The sequence below is a fragment of the Oncorhynchus mykiss genome, chromosome 28 (genome assembly GCF_057628025.1).
Source record: "Oncorhynchus mykiss isolate SJ-2025 chromosome 28, ASM5762802v1, whole genome shotgun sequence".
NCBI classification, from domain to species: Eukaryota; Metazoa; Chordata; class Actinopteri; order Salmoniformes; family Salmonidae; genus Oncorhynchus; species Oncorhynchus mykiss.
Genome location: NC_143049.1, coordinates 2,866,157 through 2,888,141, shown reverse-complemented (window position 1 = coordinate 2,888,141; position 21,985 = coordinate 2,866,157). Strand labels below are relative to the sequence as shown.

Genomic DNA, 21,985 nt, shown 5'->3' with positions numbered 1-21,985 from the left:
AGGGTTAGAGGCAGAGAATCCCAGTGGAGAGAGGGGAACCGGCCAGGCAGAGACAGCAAGGGCGGTTCGTTGCTCCAGAGCCTTTCCGTTCACCTTCACACTCCTGGGCCAGACTACACTCAATCATATGACCCACTGAAGAAATGAGTCTTCAGTAAAGACTTAAAGGTTGAGACAGAGTCTGCGTCTCTCACATGGGTAGGCAGACCATTCCATAAAAACTGAGCTCTATAGGAGAAAGCCCTGCCTCCAGCTGTTTGTTTAGAAATTCTAGGGACAATTAGGAGGCCTGCGTCTTGTGACCGTAGCATACGTGTATGTTAAGCAGGACCAAATCAGAAAGATAAGTAGGAGCAAGCCCATGTAATGCTTTGTAGGTTAGCAGTAAAACCTTGAAATCAGCCCTTGCCTTAACAGGAAGCCAGTGTAGGGAGGCTAGCACTGGAGTAATATGATCACATTTTTTTGGCTTCTAGTCAGGATTCTAGCAGCCGTATTTAGCACTAACTGAAGTTTATTTAGTGCTTTATCCGGGTAGCCGGAAAGTAGAGCATTGCAGTAGTCTTGTCACGATTCTTCAAAGTCGAACCCAGAAGCAGACCAGGACAAGGAGAGTAGGAAAAAGGTGAGTATTTATTAACAAGTGAATGGGTAGATATATCCAGGTGGTGTAGCGGGTAGCGGTGATGAGTTGATGGGAGTAAATAGGTGGATCCAATGGGGAAGCGGAATCTTCTGACGACCAGGCGGGAATGGGGTAAATGATCCGGGTGAGTAACTGAAGACAGAACAAACAGAGGTAAGTTCAAGGCAAGCAATACGTAACAAACAACAAAACAACTTCTATCCAACTTGAGGCTGATACTCTGGCACAACATACTGTTCATGGCTAACGATCCGGCAGGGAATGGATGTCAGGTCTGGGCTTATGAAGAGGAGAGTTGATGATCAGGACCAGGTGTGCAGATAGCTGATGGGATACAGGTGCGGGTAATCAGAAACCCCAACTTGCTACATTGCCCGGCAACCAGAAAGGGTGCGTTCCAGGACGCCGGAAAAACTCTCCAGGACAGAACATAGGCAAAAAACAGACTCAGGAAACGGGATTCGTGACAAGTCTAACCTAGAAGTAACAAAAGCATGGATACATTTTTCTGCATAATTTTTGTACGTTTCTGATTTTTGCAATGTTACGTAAATGGAAAAAAGCTGTCCTCGAAACAGTCTTGATATGTTCGTCAATAGAAAGTTCAGGGTCCAGAGTAAAGCCGAGGTCCTTCACAGTTTTATTTTAGATTAATTGTCAGATTCAACAGAAAATCTCGCTGTTTCTTGGGACCTAGAACAAGCATCTCTGTTTTGTCCGAGTTTAAAAGTAGAAAGTTTGCAGCCATCCATTTTCTTATGTCTGAAACACAGGCTTCTAGCGAGGGCAATTTTGGGGCTTCACCATGTTTCATTGAAATGTACAGCTGTGTGTTGTCCGCATAGCAGTGAAAGTTAACATTATGTTTTCTAATGACATCCCCAAGAGGTAAAATATATAGTGAAAACAATAGTGGTCCTAAAACGGAACCTTGAGGAACACCGGAATGTACAGTTGATTTGTCAGAGGACAAACCATTCACAGAGACAAACTGATATCTTTCCAACAGATAAGATCTAAACCATGCCAGAACATGTCCGTGTAGACCAATTTGGGTTTCCAATCTCTCCAAAAGAATGTGGTGATCGATGGTAACAAAAGCAGCACTAAGGTCTAGGAGCACAAGGACAGATGCCGAGCCTCTGTCTGACGCCAGTAAAAGGTCATTTACCACCTTCACATGTGCAGTCTTGGTGCTTTGATGGGGTCTAAAACCAGACTGAAGCATTTCGTTTACATTGTTTGTCTTCAGGAAGGCAGTGAGTTGCTTTTTCTAACATTTTTGAGCGGAATGGAATATTCGATATAGGCCGATAGTTTATATTTTCTGGGTCAAGGTTTGGCTTTTTCAAGAGAGGCTTTATTACTGCCACTTTTAGTGAGTTTGGTACACATCCGGTAGATAGAGAGACGTTTATTATGTTCTACATAGGAGGGCCAAGCACAGGAAGCAGCTCTTTCAGTAGTTTAGTTGGAATAGGGTCCAGTATGCAGCTTGAAGGTTTAGAGGCCATGATTATTTTCATCATTGTGTCAAGAGATATGGTTCTAAAACACTTGAGTGTCTCTCTTGATCCTAGGTCCTGGCAGAGTTGTGCAGACTCAGGACAACTGAGCTTTGGAGGAATACGCAGATTTAAAGAGGAGTCCGTAATTTGCTTTCTTATGATCATGACCTTTTCCTCAAAGAAGTTCATGAATTTATTACTGCTGAAGTGAAAGCCATCCTCTCTTGGGGAATGCTGCAAATACACCGCTGCAGTTTTCAACCAAAATCCCAGTGATCATTGCCTCATTGCCTGCATCCATAAGGGGTCTGTGGTCAAACGACCACCCTTCATCACTGTCAAACGCTCCCTAAAACACTTCAGCGAGCAGGCCTTTCTAATCAACCTGGCCCGGGTATCCTGTAAGGATATTGACCTCATCCCGTCAGTAGAGGATGCCTGGTTATTCTTTAAAAGTGCCTTCCTCACCATCTTAAATAAGCATGCCCCATTCAAAAAAGTTAGAACCGGGAACAGATATAGCCTTTGGTTCTCTCCAGACATGACTTCCCTTGAACAGCACAAAAATATCCTGTGGCATTCTACATTAGCATCGAACAGCCCCTGTGATATGCAACTTTTCAGGGAAGATAGGAACAAATATACACAGGCAGTTAGGAAAGCTAAGGCTAGCTTTTTCAAGCAGAAATTTGCAACCTGTACCACAAACTCAAAAAAGTTCTGGGATACTGTAAAGTCCATGGAGAATAAGAGCACCCCCTCCCAGCTGCCCACTGCAACTGAGGCTAGGAAACACTGTTACTACCAATAAATCCACTATAATTGAGAATTTCAATAACCATTTGTCTACGGCTGGCCATGCTTTCCACCTGGCTCCCCCTACCCCGGTGAACAGCCCTGCGCTCCCCACAGCAACTCGCCCAAACCTCCCCACTTCTCCTTCACCCAAATCCAGATAGCGGCAAAATCTGGACCACTACAAATCAGACAAAATCTGGATCCTTTCTTTCTAAAATTATCTGCCGAAATTGTTGCAACCCCTATCACTAGCCTGTTCAACCTCTCTTTCATATTGTCTGAGATTCCCATAGATTGGAAAGCTGCCGCGGTCATCCCTCTATTCAAAGGGGAAGACGCTCTAGACCCAAACTGCTACAGACCTATATCTATTCTCCCCTGACTTTCTAAGGTCTTTGAAAGCCAAGTTAACGAACAGATTACCGACCATTTCGAATCCCACCGTGCCTTCTCCGCTATGCAATCTGGTTTCAGAGCTGGTCATGGGTGCACCTCAGCCACGCTCAAGGTCCTAAACGATATCATAACCGCCATCGATAAGAGACATTACTGTGCAGCCGTATTCCTCGACCTGGCTAAGGCTTTCAACTCTGTCAATCACAACATTCTTATTGGCAGATTCAACAGCCTTGGTTTATCAAATGATTGCCTCACCTGGTTCACCAACTACTTCTCTGATAGAGTTCAGTATGTCAAATCCTGTTGCCCGGACCTCTGTTGCCTGTTGCCCGGACCTCTGGCAGTCTATATGGGGGTGCCACAGGGTTCAATTCTCGGGCCTACTCTCTTCTCTGTATACATCAATGATGTTGCTCTTGCTGCTGGTGATTCTTTGATCTACCTCTATGCAGACAACACCATTCTGTATACCTCTGGTCCTTCTTTGGACACTGTGTTAAGTTAACTAACCTCTAGATGAGCTTCAATGCCATACAACTCTCCTTCTGTGGCCTCCAACTGCTCTTAAATGCAAGTAAAACTAAATGCTCTTCAACCGATCGCTGCCCGCACCTGCCCACCCGTCCAGCATCACTACTCTGGATGGTTCTGACTTAGAATATGTGGACAATTACAAATACTGTACCTAGGTGTCTGGTTAGACTGTAAACTCTCCCTCCAGACTCACATTAAACAGTGCCACCCGTTTTGTCACCAAAGCCCCATATACTACCCACCACTACAACCTGTACGCTCTCGTTGGCTGGACGCCTCTCCTTCCGGTTCTCTGCTGCTAATGATTGGAAGGAACTGCAAAAATCACTAAAGCTGGAGACTCTTACCTCCCTCACTAGTTTTAAGCACCAGCTGTCAGAGCAGCTCACAGATCTCTACACCTGTACACAGCTCATCTCTAAATAGACCATCCAATCTACCTCATTCCCATACTGTATTTATTTATTTATCTTGCTCCTTTGCACCCCAGTATCTCTACTTGCACATTCTACCATTCCAGTGTTTAATTGCTATATTGTAATTACTTTGCCACCACGGCCTATTTATTGCCTTACCTCTCTTATCCTACCTCATTTGCACATTCTGTATATATATTTCTCTACTGTATTATTTATTGTATGTTTGTTTATTCCATGTGTAACTCTGTGTTGTTGTATGTGTCGAACTGCTTTGCTTTATCTTGGCCAGGTTGCAGTTGCTAATGAGAACTTGTTCTCAACTAGCCTACCTGGTTAAATGAAGGTGAAATAAAATAAATAAATAAGGGGCTTGGGTGACAAAACAGATGGCACTGTGATAGACTTCATCCAGTTTGCTGAGTAGACTATTGGAAGCTATTATGTAGATGACATCGCCAAAGTCGAGGATCAGTAGGATAGTCAGATTTACTAGGGTAAGTTTGGCGGCATGAGTGAAAGAGGTTTTGTTGCGAAATATAAAGCCAATTCTAGATTTGATTTTGGATTGGAGATGTTTAATATGAGTCTGGAAGGAGAGTTTACAGTCAAGCCAGACACCTAGGTATTTGTAGTTGTCCACATATTCTAGGTCAGAACTGTTCAGGGTAGTGATGCTAGTCGGGCGGGCGGATGCGGGCAGTGAACGGTTGAAAAGCATGCATTTGGTTTTACTAGCATTTAAGGGCAGTTGGAGGCCATGGAAGGAGTGTTGTATGGCATTGAAGCTCGTTTGGAGGTTAGTTAACACAGTGTCCGAAGAAGGGCCAGATGTATACAGAATGGTGTCGTCTGCGTAGAGGTGGATCAGAGAATCACCAGCAGCAAGAGCGACGTCATTGATATATACAGAGAAAAGAGTCGGCCTCATATTTCTCATGCAGCACGACATCTCCTTCACATAGAGTTGATCATGCTGTTGATTGTGGCCTGTGGAATGTTGTCCCACTCCTCTTCAATTGCTGTGGGAAGTTGCTGGAACACGCTGTCGTACAAGTCGATCCAGAGCATCCCAAACATGTTCATTGGGTTACATGTCTGGAGAGACGGTTTCTGACAGTTTGTGCAGAAATTAATCAGTTTCATCAGCTTCCCGGGTGGCTGGTCTCAGACGATCCCGCAGGTGAAGAAGCTGGATGTGGAGGACCTGGGTTGGCATGGTTACACGTGGTCTGCGATTGTGAGGCCGGATGGACGTACTGCAAAATTCTCTAGAACGATGTGGCTTATTGTAGAGACATTAAATTATCTGGCGACAGCCCTGCAGTCAGCATTTCAATTGCACGCTCCCTTAAAACTTGACACATCTGTGGCCTTGTGTTGTGTGACAAAACTGCACATTTTAGAGTGGCCTTTTAATGTCCCTAGCACAAGGTGCATCTGTGTAATGATCATGCTGTTTAATCAGATTCTTGAAATTCCACACCTGTCAGGTGTAAGAAATACAGTATATTGGCAAAGGGGAAATGCTCACTAACAGGGATGTTAACACGTGTGTACAAAATGAGAGAAATAAGATTTTGGGTGTATGGAACATTTCTAGGATATTTTATTTCAGCTCATGAAACATGGGTCCAACACTTTACATGTTGCATTCATATTTTAGTTCAGTTTATATTGAAATGTATTATTTCCCGTATGGGTCCGTATTCTACCACCCACCCTGCTATCCTCTGTCTTTCCTCCCTTCTTCCTTCCCTCTCGCATGCGCTGCAGTATCTATACGTCAATTGCCCATTCTCTTTGTGGTGTGTGTGTGTGTGTCTCCGCGCTGTCAAAGGCTCTTAGCACTCAGGCTTAGTGCTCAGATTCTCTGAATAACAGATTGATTGTGCATCTCTCTGCTAATTCTAATGAGGAGCCCAATCCCCTCCAGTCGGTTAGCAATGGAGACAGAGGCCGCATCCCAAATGGCACCCTATACATGTATAGAGCACTACTTTTACCAATTTTCGGATCTGGTCAAAAGTAGTGCACTATATAGGGAAAAGGGTGCCATTTGGGTAGCACAAGACACCTTTTCTCTCTCTCGCTCTCTCTTCTGCCTGGTGGAGGAAAATTAGCCTGAGTGATGAGTCTGTTGTTAGAGACAATCAATTTGTCATCATAAGGCCTCTGTAAAAAGGGCCACCTGTGGCCAATTGTGACTCATAGACATGCAGCCACACACCCCGGCCTTCCTGTCATTCTGAATTAAGCACACTCCCCTAAAAGGTTTCATCACATCACGAGGGGACAGATAAAGGACACAAATAACAGGAATGACATACTGTAGTCTCTCCTATTCCTCCTATTCCTAGCTCATCTCTGAATGTCATTGATATAGAGAACCACCTGCAATGTAACTCAAAGCTAAGGGTCTAGCGTAGGGCTGCCCAACCCTCTTCCTGGAGATCTACTGTCCTGTAGGTTTTCAGTCCAACCCTAATTTAACATATCTGATTCAGCTAGGTAAGGTCTTGTTGAGCAGCTAATAAGTAGAATTAGGGTTGGACTGAACACCCACAGGAAGGTAGATCTCCAGGACGAGGGTTGGGCAGCCCTGGTCTAGCGTCATGAGGGTTGATTCGTTTGTAGCCTAGCAGAAGATATTGGTTATGATGGTCCAGTTTTTTTTATATTAAAATGAGCATCCATTTACTTGGCTGTCTCATAGAAACCCCTAGCAACCCCTAGGGAATGTCTTAACATAACAATGTAAGTCGGCTTTATGCACGTGTGTCTAGGGTTATTGTGTTAATGTTTGTGTCCCAAATAGCACCAAAGACCTATATAGTGCTCTACTTTTGAACAAAGCCCTATGTAGTGCACTATAAAGGAAATAGGGTGCCATTTGGGACACACCCCTAATGCACACACACACACCCATATAGAAAGCCCCACCCCTATCCATGAGTCTTTGAGAGTCTCATTGGGATCCATGTAATTTGCTGGCCCCTGGCGGGCTTCAAGTTGCTCCATTTGCCAGAAACATTCTCCCCAACACAGCACTCTCTCTACATATACTGATGTATTTGTTCCCTGGAAACCAGACTCACAGACTAAAAGGGGGCTGTAGGTACATCACCCCCAAAATATAAAAGCTTGAAAGATACATGCAAGAGATTATATCTCAGCATTTCCTTTTACAAATGTTTTACAGCATATTCTCATATCTTGATCTTTTCTTTTTTTCTCTGAACACAAACATGTGGTTCTCCCTATACAGGGCACTCCTTCCCACTGGGCACACCATGTCATTTCAACCTTTATTCACCCACTCAAAAGAACAGCCAACAGTAAAATATATATTTTTTAAATGTCGGTACAATTGAGTTTGAAAATTATACTGGACTAATAATCAACTACATTATGTGGTTGAGCACACATTGTGATCTGATTGGACAAAACACCATGAATTCAACAAGGATTATGACCAATCCTCGAAGCGTGTTGATTATACGTTTAGAAGTAGTTGCCATTTTGTGATGTAGGCTTCCTTACATTAAAAAAGGATAAAAGCCTAAGTTAAGAATATTAAAACAAACTGTATCAACCAGGACATTTCTAATGTTGCACTGTCTTGAAAAGCACCTCGATGCGTATAATACATTTGGCACCATGTGTAGAATTGTATCTTCCAGATTTAGGGTCTATACTACTGTTGGCTATTGCCATTCTGTGTAACAAAATTAGAGCAGTAACTTGAAAGAGCATTGTTTAAGCCTTAGTCCATGTAAAAACTGTTACGCAAAAAAATGTTGGTCTTAGTCAAGAGCGTTTGAAATGAAAATGTATTGCGCCACAAAATAGATGTACAGGCTTCTGGAAACACAAATTAGATGTACAATACTTTTTTTAAAGGCTCTGTTGGAACAGGCTTTGAAGCTTATAACATCTTAAGAACTCTCATCCCCTTACTCATTGGCTCTCCCACTGCCACCCTTGCGGTCAAGTGCAAATTTCAGGTTGGAGTTGTCAAAGACCCTCTTCCCATGTTTCCTTTCATATTCATCATCGACATGAGACCATTTCTCAGGGTTCTGTATAGAACACAAAATATGCACTTTACAAGCAACACACCATGAAATAATTTTAAAGTGAAACAAATATGGTAGTTATAATAGTTAATCTCTCATGCTCCGGGTTCATTCTTCGTACAGGTGCATTGCCCGCTTCACCCTTTGCAGATTTTTGAGATATGATGTTGAAATCTTTGGAGGCACATGGAAGATGGAAGAAGTTGTCAGTCCGAGTGTGGTAAATAACATCACAGACAATGTTTCCATTGTCTTTTATTTCTTTGACAAATGTCCTGGAGGAGGACGCTGTAACTGTATCACTCATAGACACTCTTGCTCATCTCAACAAAGTGCATCACCAGCTGTTTGGCATAATCAAGGTAATTATGTTATCATCTGAATCTCGCTAAATTGACATGGCTACACGAAGGGACATAAAGTGGTGATAGACCTTTTTGGAAACATCGTTCCATACTATGGGACCCGTGTAGAGCACAAACTGCCTGTACTCAGTGGCCTTCCATCAGTCAAGTTTTGCCAGTGACCGAGGATGTTGGGCAAATTATTTTGGCAATAAGCCTTGAAAAGAGATCAGAGCCTCTGACAACTTGGGTTTCTGAGAGGAAGAAAGTCTGCATGTTCTAAGGCCTCGTTTAAGGAAAAAAAATCCTCTTCATGACACCCATGCAACCTATATACAGTATCAGTCAAAAGTTTGGACACCTACTCATTCCAGGGTTTTCCTTATTTTTTTGTTCACCATGTAGAATAATATTGAAGACATCACAACTATGAAATAACACAAATGGAATCCTGTAGTAACCAAAAAAGTGTTAAAAGTTCTTAGGGCTAGGGGGCAGTATTCGGGAGTTTGGATGAATGAGGTTCCCAAAGTAAACTGCCTCTTACTCAAGCCCAGAAGCTAGGATATGCATATAATTAGTATTGGATAGAAAACAAAACTTTTTTTTTTACAAAACTGTTAAAATAATGTCTGAGTATAACAGAACTGATATGGCAGGCAAAAACCCGGGGAGAATTCAACCAGAAAATATTTGTTTTCAGCTCACCCCTGATTACTATGGCTGTCAATGGGAATAGAAAAGGAATACCTCCCAGATTGCAGTTCCTATTGCTTCCACTAGATGTCAGTCTTTAGAAAAAGGCTCCCCATTTTGGCTGTAATGTTCGTTGAGGGCGCGTACTTCGTTATTTATCTCCGGTAATGGTCTCTTAAATTGTATCATTTATTTACATATTAGGGTACCTGAGGATTGATTAGGAACGTTGTTTGATATGTTTGGAAGAAGTTTATTGGTAACTTATGGGATTCATTTGTATGCATTTTGAACGAGGGAAACCGGTGGATTATTGAGTCAAGCGTGCCAATGAAGCTGACTTTTTTGGGATATAAAGAAGGACTTTATCGAACAAAAGGACCATTTGTTATGTAGCTGGGACCCTTGTGATTGCAACCAGAGGAAGATCTTCAAAGGTAAGTGATTTATTTTATCGCTATTTCTGACTTTCGTGACGCCTCTGCTTTGTTGGAAATGCATGTAATGCTTTTTTTGTGCGGGGCACTGTCCTCAGATAATCGCGTGGTGTGCTTTCGCCGTAAAGCCTTTTTGAAATCTGACAAAGCAGCTGGATAAAATGATGTATGACACTTGTATTTTCATGAATGCTTAATATTAAGATTTTTGTCATTTGAATTTCGCGCTCTGCAATTTCACCGGATGTTGTCAAGCAGGGACGCCTAGCGTCCAATCGTCCTTAAGAAGTTTTTAAACAAATTGAAAGCCACCCTTTGCCTTGATGACAGCTTTGCGCACTCTTGGAATTCTCTCAACTAGCTTCATCAGCTAGTCACCTGGAATACATTTCAATTAACAGGTGCGCCTTGTTAAAAGTTAACTTATGGAATATCTATCTTTCTTAAATTATTTGAGAAAATCAGTTGTGTTGTGGCAAGGTAGGGTTGGTATACAGAAGACAGCCCTATTTGGTAAAGACCAAGTCCATATTATGGCAAGAACAACTCAAATAAGCAAAGAGACAACAGTCCATCATTACTTTAAGACATGAAGGTCAGTCAATCAGAAAATGTCAAGAAGTTTCTTTAAGCTAAGTAGCAAAAACCATCAAGCGCTATGTTGAAAGTGGCTCTCATGGGGACCACCACAGGAAAGGAAAACCCAGAGTTTCCTCTGCTGCAGAGGATAAGTTCATTAGAGTTACCAGCCTGAGAAATTGCAGCCCAAATAAATGCTTCACAGAGTTCAACTAACAAACACATCTCAACCTCAACTGTTCAGAGGAGACTGTGTGAATCAGGCCTTCATGGTCAAATTTCTGCAAAGAAACCACTACTAAAGGACACCAATAAGAAGAGACTTGCTTGGGCCAAGAAACATGAGCAATGAACATTAGACCGGTGGAAATCTGTCCTTTGGTCTAATGAGTCCAAATTTGAGATTTTTGGTTCCAACCGTCGTTTCTTTATTAACACGCAGAGTAGGTGAATGGATGATCTCCGCATGTGTGGTTCCCACCATGAAGCATAGAGGAGGAGGTGTGATGATGCCTTGTTGGTGACACTGTTGGTGATGTATTTATAATTCAAGGCACACTTAATCAGCATGGCTACTACAACATTCTGCAGAGAAATGCCATCCCATCTGGTTTGTGCTTAGTGGGACTATCATTTGTTTTTCAACAGAACAATGACCCAACACACCTCCAGGCTGTGTGAGGGCTATTTGACCAAGAAGGAAAGTGATGGAGTGCTGCATCAGATGACCTGGCCTCCACAATCACCCAACCTCAACCCAATTGAGATTGTTTGGGATGAGTTGGACCACAGAGTGAAGGAAAAGCAGCCAACAAGTGCTCAGCATATGTGGGAACTCCTTCAAGACTGTTGGAATAGTATTCCAGGTGAAGCTGGTTGAGAGAATGCCAAGAGTGTGCAAAGCTGTCATCAAGGCAAAGGGTGTCTACTTGGAAGTATAAAATATTTTAATTTCTTTAACACTTTTTTGGTTACTACATGATTCCACATTTGTTATTTCATAGTGTGGATGTCTTCAGTATTATTCTACAATGTAGAAAATAGTAAAACATAAAGAAAACCCCTTGAATGAGTGGGTGTTTCCAAACTTTTGACTGGTATTGTACATATAATCTAATGGAAACCCTGAAATACAAGAATCTCCAGCGTCTATTGATGGAGCAGTAGTTACCAGATACCTAGCGATGTAGGCAAAGTTTTTGAATTCACCATAATTTCTCTCTGGATGTGTCCCCACCGAGTGCAACACTACCCTTCCGTTCCAAGAGACTTTAATCTGACATCTTTCACATGCGACTCTGGCGGCTCCTGACTGACGGGCGGCTCTGGCGGCTCCGGACAGTAGGGCGGCTCTGAAGGCGGCTCTGGAGGCGCCGGACAGGAGGGGAACCTGGAGGGAGGAGACAGAGAGACAGCCTGGTGCGTGGGGCTGCCACAGGAGGCCTGGTGCGTGGAGGAGGCACCGGATGGACCGGACCGTGGAGGCGCACTGGAGGTCTCGAGCACCGAGCCTGCACAACCTGACCTGGCTGGATACTCCCTGTAGCCCGGCAAGTGCAGCGGGGTGGAACAGACGCACTGGGCTGTGCTGGCGAACCAGGGACACCGTGCGTAGGGCTGGTGCCATATAACCCGGGCCGAGGAGACGAACTGGAGACCAGATGCGCTGAGCCGGCTTCATTACTCCTGGCTCGATGCCCACTCTAGCCCGGCCGATATGAGGAGCTGCGATGTAGCACACCGGGCTATGCCTGCGCACTGGAGACACCGTGCGCCTCACGGCATAACACGGCGGCTACCCGGTCAACCTCTCGTCCCTGTTGCGCTGCCGTGCTAGCTCGGCTTTGGCTGCCTCCAGCTCTTCCCTGGGGCTGCGATATTCCCCAGCCTGTGCCCAGGGTCCCTTACCGTCCAAAATCTCCTCCCAAGTCCAGGAGTCCAGAACCCTCTGCTCCTGGTTACCACGCTGCTTGGTCCGGTTGTTGTGGGTGGTTCTGTAACGATTCTCCTCCTCTTCAACGATTAACAGCTGCCTCTGATTGGGAACCATATCAGGCCAAACACATAGAAATATAAACAAAAGAACAAAACATAGAATGCCCACCCCAACTCACGACCTACCAACCTAAAATAGAGACATACAAAAGGAACTAAGGTCAGGACGTGACACAAAGAGGCAACATAATTACAATTTAGCATTAACACTGGAGTGACAGATGTGCAGATGATGATGTGAAAGTAGAGATACTGGGGTGAAAAAAGCAACAATATTTATCTATTTACAGGTACAGTGAACGTTAAGCTGCTCTGACAGCTGGTGCTTAAAGTTAGAGAGGGATAAGAAGTCTCCAGCTTCAGTGATTTTTACAATTCGTTCCAGTCATTGGCAGCAGAGAACTGTAAGGAAAGGCAGCCAAAGTAAGTGTTGGCTTTGGGGATGACCAGTGAGATATACCTGCTGGAGCACATGCTACAGGTGGGTGTTGCTATGGTGACCAGTGAGCTGAGATAATGCAGGGCTTTAGCAAGCAAAGACTTATAGATGACATGGAGCCAGTGGGTTTGGCAACGAATATGTAGCGAGGACCAGCCAACGAGAGCATGCAGGCGACAGTGGTGGGTAGTATATGGGGCTTTGGTGACAAAATGGATTGCACTGTGATAGACTACATCCATTTGAGTAGAGTGTTGGAGGCTATTTTGTAAATTACATCGCCGAAGTCAAGGATCGGTATGATAGTCAGTTTAGCATGAGTGAAGGAGGTTTTGTTGCGGAATAGGAAGCCGATTCTAAATGTTATTTTGGATTAGAAATGTTTAATGTAAGTCTAGGTGAAGAGTTTACAGTCTAACCAGACACCTAGGTATCTGTAATTGTCCACATATAAGTCAGAACCGTCCAGAGTAGTGATGCTGGACGGACGGGCGGGCAGGTGCAGGCAGCGATCGGTTGAAGAGCATGCATTTAGTTTTACTTGCATTTAAGAGCAGTTGGAGGCCACAGAAGGAGAGTTGTATGGCATTGAAGTTCATCTTAACACAGTGTCCAAAGAAGGGCCAGAGGCATACAGAATGGTGTTGTCTGCGTAGAGGTGGATCAAAGAATCACCAGCAGCAAGAGCGACACCATAGATGTATACAGAGAAGAGAGTCGGCCCGAGAATTTAACCCTGTGGCACCCCCATAGACACTGCCAGAGGTCCGGACAACAGGCCCTCTGATTTGATATACTGAACTCTATCAGAGAAGTAGTTGGTGAACCAGGTGAGGCAATCATTTGAGAAACCAAGGCTGTTGAGTCTGCCAATAAGAATGTTGTGATTGACAGAGTCGAAAGCCTTAGCCAGGTCGATGAATACGGCTGCACAGTAATGTCTCTGATCGATGGCGGTTATGATATCGTTTAGGACTTTGAACGTGGCTAAGGTGCACCCATGACCAGCTCTGAAACCAGATTGCATAGCGGAGAAGGTACAGTGGGATTCGAAATGGTCGGTGATCTGTTTGTTAACTTGGCTTTCGAAGACCTAAGAAAGGCAGGGTAGAATAGATATAGGTCTGTAGCAGTTTGGGTCTAGAGTGTCTCCCCCTTTGAAGAGGGGGATGACCACGGCACCTTTACAATCTATGGAATTCTCAGATGATATGAAAGAGAGGTTGAACAGGCTAGTAATAGGGATTGCAACAATTTCAGCAGATAATTTTAGAAAGAGTGGGTCCAGATTTCTAGCCCGGCTGATTTGTAGGGGTCAAGATTTTGCAGCTCTTTCAGAACATCAGCTATCTGGAATTGGGTGAAGGAGAAGTTTGGGCGAGTTGCTGTGGGGAGCGCAGGGCTGTTCACCTGGGTAGGGGTAGCCAGGTGAAAAGCATGGCCAGCCGTAGAAAAATGCTTTTATAGTGGATTTATCGGTAGTAACAGTGTTTCCTAGCCTCAGTGCAGTGGGCAGCTGGGAGGACGTGCTCTTATTCTCCATGGACTTTACAGTGTCCCAGAACTTTTTTGAGTTTGTGGTACAGGATGCAAATTTCTGCTAGCCTTAGCTTTCCTAACTGCCTATGTATATTTGTTCCTAACTTCCCTGAAAAGTTGCATATCACGGGGGCTGTTCGATGCTAATGTAGTACACCACAGGATGTTTTTGTGCTGGTCAAGGGCAGTCAGGTCTGGAGAGAACCAAAGGCTATATCTGTTCCTGGTTCAAACTTTTTTGAATGGGGCATGCTTATTTAAGATGGTGAGGAAGGCACTTTTAAAGAATAACCAGGCATCCTCTACTGACGGGATGAGGTCAATATCCTTCCAGGATACCTGGGCCAGGTCGATTAGAAAAGCCTGCTCGCTGAAATGTTTTAGGGAGCGTTTGACAGGCATGAAGGGTGGTCATTTTCCCGCGGACCCATTACGGACACAGGCCATGATGCAGTGACCGCTGAGATCCTGGTTAAAGACAGCATAGGTGTATTTAGAGGGCAAGTTTGTCAGGATGATATCTGAGAGGGTGCTCATGATTACGGATTTAGGGTTGTACCTGGTAGGTTCCTTGATCATTTGTGTGAGATTGAGGGCATCTAGCTGAGATCGTAGGATGGCCGGGGTGTTAAACATATCCCAGTTTAGGTCACCTACCAGTACGAACTCTGAAGATAGATGGGGGCAATCAATTCACATATGGTGTCCAGGGCACAGCTGGAACTCGCTCTGCAGTAGATTGCAACTCCGCCCCTTTTGGCAGTTCTATCTTGTCGGAAAATGTTGTAGTTGGGGATGGAAAGCCAGGATTCAGACACGGCTAGGACATCAGGGTTGGCAGAGTGTGCTAATGTAGTGAATAAAACAAACTTAGGAAGGAGGCTTCTGATGTTTTAACATGCATGAGTTGACATGATAGCTCAGCAGAAAAAAAGACAGTTTGTTTCCTCAATTAAGCACTGTACCTGGAGGTAAGCATCTGGATGGTTGACTCGTTCTCACTGATGTACATTATCCTTCATATACCAGTTGAGGCAGAAATCATTTGATTGTGGCTTCTTATTTTATTTCAAAATAAGTACTGTATCTCTTTATTTAGATTGATGGCATGACGTTAAAACAATGACATTGATTCAAACATATAATTTTACTATCAACATTGAAAGGTTAAGGTTAAATCAAATCTCTTATCAAGTATGCAATTCAACAATTTCACCCGCCCAGTGGATAAGATGAAAAACAGATGTTGATTAAAACATGATTACGTTGGAAATAGATTGATGTAACAACCTGTTAGTCAGGTTAAGTCAATGTACTTAAGTTGAAGTTTCACCCTAAGAGAAAAAGGGAGAGAAGCACAAGCACCAGATGGTAGTATGGGATGCACCTCCGTCACTCGGTCGCGTCATTGCCATTGTTGTCATGCTCCATAGACGCCGCAGCCACCACATTGTATACAGAACAAAACTATACAGTAAACGCAACATGCAACAATTTCAAAGATTTTTCTACGTTACAGTTCATATAAGGAAATCAGTCAATTGAAATTAATTACGCCCTAATCTATTGATTTCACATTACTGGGCAGGGGCGTAGCCATGGGTGGGCCTGGGAGGGCATAGACCCACCCATTTGGGAGCCAGGCCGATGTACTGGGAGCCAGGTCAAGCCAATCATAATTAGTTTTCCCCACAAAAGGGCTTTATTACAGACAGAAATTCTCCTCAGCATGTGGAGGTCCTGGGATGTCGTTATACGTGGTCTGTGGTTGTGAGGCCAGTTGGACGTACTGCTAAATTCTCTAAAATTACGTTGTAGGTGGCTAATGGTAGAGAAATTAACATTAAATTATCTGGCAACAGCTCTGGTGGACATTCATGCAGTCAGCTTTCCAATTGCACGATCCCTCAAAACTCGAGACATCTGTGGCATTGTGTTGTGTGACAAGACTGCACGTTTTAAAGTGGCCTTTTATTGTCTCAAGTACATGGTGCACCTGTGTAATTATCATGCTGTTTAATCAGCTTCTTGATATGCCACACCTGTAAGGGGTCTGGATTATCTTGACAAAGGATGAAATGCTCACTTACAGGTATGTAAACACATTTGTGTACAAATGCTTTTTAGGCATATGGAAATGTCTGAGATCTTTGAACGGGAGCTAATGACTGTTCTGCCCAGTGATGTAGTCGAGTCACTAAATCTTGAGTCCGAATCGAGTCCCAAGTCCCCTCTGCTCGAGTCCAAGTCTGAGTCACGGGTTGAGTCACAAGTCCCTATGGCTGACGTCCAATCCCTCATGCCCAAGCCCTAGTTCAAGTGCTCAAGTCTGAGTCACAGGGTCCACGTGAACACAAAATTAAGTTAGTTACCCAGTCAGATATACTGTAGTGGTAAGAGATATTTACTTAACAAATTGTTTGCATTTTCCATTCTTTCTGTGCCACCAAATGTTTTCATACAGGCTACTGGGGATGTTATCAGGGCCATGTTCAGTTGCAAAACGTTCTCAAAATTTGCAGATAGAAATTCAATGAATAGAGCTGACATTATTCCTTATTCAACATGTCAGAGAGGCATGTTTGTTCTACATATCATATTTCTATCCAACCTGGTCTCAGAGGATTTCGTATTATTCTGTACCTAAATCTGAGACACTCCATTTAGTATGATATGTTATGTTTCTTATGGTATGCATACATTTCTGGATGTCCATCGCATATTTGATATGATATGCTATGAATTACAATTAGTATTATGTTCAGAATTTCTTTAATATACAATTTGTTACGAATTCTAGCTAGATAGCAAATATTGGCCAGCTAGCTAATGTTAGCCAACATAAACGTCAGGGTTAACTTCTCTAGGGTAGGGGACAGCATTGGGAATTTTGGATGAAAAGAATGCCCAAATTAAACTGCCTGCTAGTCTGCCATAAAAGCTAGAATATGCATATAGTAGTAGATTTGGGTAGAAAACACTCTGAAGTTTCTAAAACTGTTTGAATGATGTATGTGAGTATAACATAACTCATATGGCAGACAAAAACCTGAGAAAAAATCCAACCAGGAAGTGGGAAATCTGAGGTTTGTAATTTTTCGACTCTTGCCCTATCGAATACAGTGTCTATGGGGTCATGGTGCACTTCCTAAGGCTTCCACTAGATAGCAACAGTCCTTAGAACCTTGTTTGATGCTTCTACTGTGAAGTGGGGCCGAATGAGAGGGGAATGAGTCAGAGGTCTGGCAGCAGCCACGAGCTCAGAGTCGCGCATTCACGTGAGAGCGACCTCGCGTTCCATTGCTCTTCTACAGACAAAGGAGTTCTCTGGTTGGAACATTATTGAAGGTTTACGTTAAAAACATCCTAAAGATTGATTCTTTACATCGTTTGACATGTTTCTACGGACTGTAACAGTACTTTTTGACATTTGGTCTGCTCCTAGAGAACGCACTTTGTGACTTTGGATTTGTTTACAAAACACGCTAACAGAAGTAGCTATTTGGACATAATCGAACAAATCAAACATTTATTATGGAACGGGGATTCCTGGGAGTGCATTCTGATGAAGATCATCAAAGGTAAGTGAATATTTATAATGCTATTTCTGACTAATGTTGACTCCAGCATGGCGGATATCAATTTGGCTTGATTTGTCGTCTGAGCGCCATACTCAGGTTATTGCTTGGTTTGCTTTTTGCCATAAAGTTTTTTTTAAATCTGACACAGCGGTTGCATTAAGGAGAAGTATATCTTTAATTCTGTGAATAACACTTGTATCGTTTATGAATGTTTAATATGAGTATTTCTGTAAATTGATGTGGCTCTCTGCAAAATCACCGGATGTTTTGGAACTACTGAACATAACGCACCAATGTAAACTCAGATTTTTGGATATAAATATGAACATACATACATGTATTGTGTAACATGAAGTCCTATGAGTGTCATCTGATGAAGCTCATCAAAGGTTAGTGATTCATTTTATCTATATTTCTGATTTGTGACACCTCTCTTTGGCTGGAAAAATGGCTGTGTTTTTCTGTGACTTGGCTCTGACCTAACATAATCATTTGGTTTGCTTTCGTCGCAAAGCCTTTTTGAAATCGGACACTGTGGCTGGATTCACAACAGGTGTATCTTTAAAATGGTGTAAAATACATGTATGTTTGAGGAATTTTTATAATTATGGGATTTCTGTTGTTTTGAATTTGGCGCCCTGCAGTTTCACTGGCTGTTGACAGGTGGGAAGCTTCCGTCCCACGTACCCTATTAAGGTTAAAATACAAAAATTGTTTATGAGATTCGAACTGGCAACCTTTGGGTTGCTAGACGTTTGTGTTATACGCTCACCCATCCACCCTGAAAATGCTACTTTCATTTTTGCATTAAGTAACCATCTGTCTTATGTAACCATGTCTTACTAATTTGAGTGTCCCGCATTTACATTTACTATGTTATGTCTAGTCTATGAGACACGGCTGTTCTATCTGAAAGTTCCAGAACGTTGCATCTGTAACGACTCTCGTGGGTTGAAGAAGGAGACCAAGGTGCAGCGTCGTAGGCGTTCATGATTTTTAATTCAACTGAACACCTCAACAAAATAACAAAGCAGAAAAAACGAAAGCGCACAGTTCTGACAGCTAAACAGAAAATAACTCCCCACAAAACCCAAACGGAAAATCACAACTTATATACGATCCCCAATCAGAGACAACGATAGACAGCTGCCTCTGATTGGGAACCACACATGGCAAAAACAAAGAAATAGAAAACATAGAAACAGAAAACCTAGAATGAAACAGAAACCTAGAAACAGATAAATAAAAGGCTCTCTAAGGTCAGGGCATGACAGCATCCTGTTGAACACACTGCAGGTTGCTAGCTATAGCTAGCTAATATGGTATAACCTAAACAAATGGTTAATGTTCCGGTCTGTTACGGTCGTCCTCCTCTTCATCTGAAGAGGAGAGGCGAAAAGGATCAGAGGACCAATATGCGGCGTGGTAAGTGTCCATGGTAAATCTTTAATATAGAAAGTACTGAACACTGAAAACTATACAAAACCAGTAAACAAAATAACAACCGTGAAGATAATGTGAGCTGCGCTGAAACAAGCCATCAACATAGACAGAATCACCCACCACAACAGGACCAAGCGGCGTGGTAACGGGCAACGGAAAAAGCAGCAGCAGGAGAAGGAACAGAGGCAGCAGCAACAGGAGCAGCAGCAGCAGTGGGAGAGGCTGCACTACTTGGAGAAATGGACTTGGGAGGAGATTCTAGACGGGAAAGGACCCTGGGCAGAGCCAGGGGAATACTGCCGCCCCAAAGCCGAGCTGGAGGCAGCAAAAGCAGAGAGGCGGCATTATGAGGAGCTAGCACGGCAGAGCGGATGGAGACCCGAGAGTCAGCCCCAAAAATTTATTGGGGGGTGGCACACAGGAAGTGTGGCGAAGCCAGGTAGGAGACCTGCGCCAACTTCCTGTGCTTACCGGGGGGCGAGAGAGACCGGGCAGGCACTGTGTAATGCTGTGGAGTGCACGGTGTCCCCAGTGCGGGTGCACAGCCCGGTGCGGTACATGCCAGCTCCGCGTATCGGCCGGGCTAGAGTGGGCATCGAGCCAAGTGCCATGAAGCCGGCTCTACGCATCTGGTCTCCAGTGCGTCTCCTTGGGCCGGCTTACATGGCGCCAGCCTTGCGCACGGTGTCCCCGGTTCGCCAGCATAGCCCAGTGCGGGCTAATCCACCTCGCCGCACTGGCAGGGCGACCGGGACCATTCAACCAGGTAAGGTTGGGCAGGCTCGGTGCTCCAGAGCTCCAGTGCGCCTGCACGGTCCGGTCTATCCGTCACCACCTCCACGCACCAGCCCTCCGGTGGCAGCCCCCCGCACCAGGCTGTCTCTCCGTCTCATCCCTACAGGTGCTCCTTCCTCTCCAGCGTCGCCTGAGCCACCAGTCTGCCCAGCGCCGCCTGAGCCACCCGTCTGCCCAGCGCCGCCAGTGCCGCCCGTCTGCAAGGAGCCGCCAGTGCCGCCAGTCAGCCAGGGGCCGCCAGTGCCGCCAGTCAGCCAGGGGCCGCCAGTCAGCCAGGGGCCGCCCGTCTGCAAGGAGCCGCCAGTGCCGCCAGTCAGCCAGGGGCCGCCAGTCAGCCAGGGGCCTCCAGTCAGCCAGGGGCCGCCAGTCAGCCAGGGGCTGCCAGTGCCGCCAGTCAGCCAGGGGCCCCTCAGCCCAGAGGCGCCAGAGCCCCTCAGCCCAGAGGCACCAGAGCCCCTCAGCCCAGAGGCGCCAGAGCCCCTCAGCCCAGAGGCGCCAGAGCCCCTCAGCCCAGAGGCGCCAGAGCCCCTCTGTCCCGAGCAGCTGCACCTCTGTCCCGAGCAGCTGACCCTCTGTCCAGTGGGGTCATGGAGAGGGGTTGCCAGGGTTAGAGAGCCACGGAGGCGGACAATGAGGCGGACTAAGACAATAGTGAAGTGGGGTCCGCGTCCCGCGCCGCCACCGCCACCGCGGACAGACGCCCACCCAGACCCTCCCCTATAGGTCAAGGTTTTGCGGCCGGAGTCCGCACCTTTGGGGGGGGGGGGGGGGGGGGGGGGGGGGGTACTGTCACGTTCTGACCTTTATTTCCTTTGTTTTGTATTTATTTAGTATGGTCAGGGCGTGAGTTGGGTGGGCAGTCTATGTTTGTTTTTCTATGATTTGGGTATGTCTATGTTTTGGCCTAGTATGGTTCTCAATCAGAGGCAGGTGTCATTAGTTGTCTCTGATTGAGAATCATACTTAGGTAGCCTGGGTTTCACTGTGTGTTTGTGGGTGATTGTTCCTGTCTCTGTGTTTTCACCAGATAGGGCTGTTTCGGTTTTCGTTATGTTCATTACGTTTATTGTTTTGTAGTGTTTGTATTTAGATTCGTGTTTGCTTCAGTTTAATAAATATGGATCGCAATCTACACGCCGCATTTTGGTCCGACTCTCCTTCACATACAGAAAACCGTGACACGGTCCACAGGTATCCTTGTTTTAGAACAGCACGGGATATGCTTTATGAATGTAAAATGCATCCCGCCAATGCACAATAGAAATCAAAAAACGTAGGGCCAGTATTATGGGTCATATATTTTGAATGGTAATCGCTAGAATTAAGTTGTTTCTTCTGAAGAATAGAATGAGATTTTACTAGTACATTGGCAACAGAACCTGGCTATGAAATGCAGTGGGGGGATTGAGCAAGACTATACATTAAAAAATGTGTATTTCCTTCAAGGGAGAGAACTCTTGTTTTACTATTCACCTTAATGCTGCTATTGTTTTTAATTTTGTAAAGCAGCTTTTATTTATTAACCAGGCAAAGGGTGTCACACCCTGATCTGTTTCACGTCTTTGTGTTTGTCTTCACCCCCTTCCAGGTGTCGCCAATCTTCCCCATTATCCCAGTGTATTTTTACCTGTGTTCTCTGTTTGTCTGTTGCCAGTTTGTTTGTTCGTCAAGCCTACCAGCATTTTTCCCCTTGCTTCTGTCTGTTTTTAGTTCCTGTTTTTTAGTTTTCCAGGTTTTGACCTTTCTGCCTGCCCTGA

At 44.6% G+C, this 21,985-nt stretch overlaps 1 long non-coding RNA gene across 1 annotated transcript; it reads right to left on the bottom strand.

Annotated features, from left to right (window-relative positions):
- Positions 1–615: 615 nt before the first annotated feature.
- LOC149970663 (uncharacterized) lies at positions 616–1,003 on the bottom strand. Its single transcript, XR_016492716.1, has 2 exons — positions 881–1,003; positions 616–778 (listed from the first exon to the last, which is right to left on the bottom strand). It is a non-coding gene; the product is annotated as an uncharacterized LOC149970663 (long non-coding RNA).
- Positions 1,004–21,985: the final 20,982 nt, after the last annotated feature.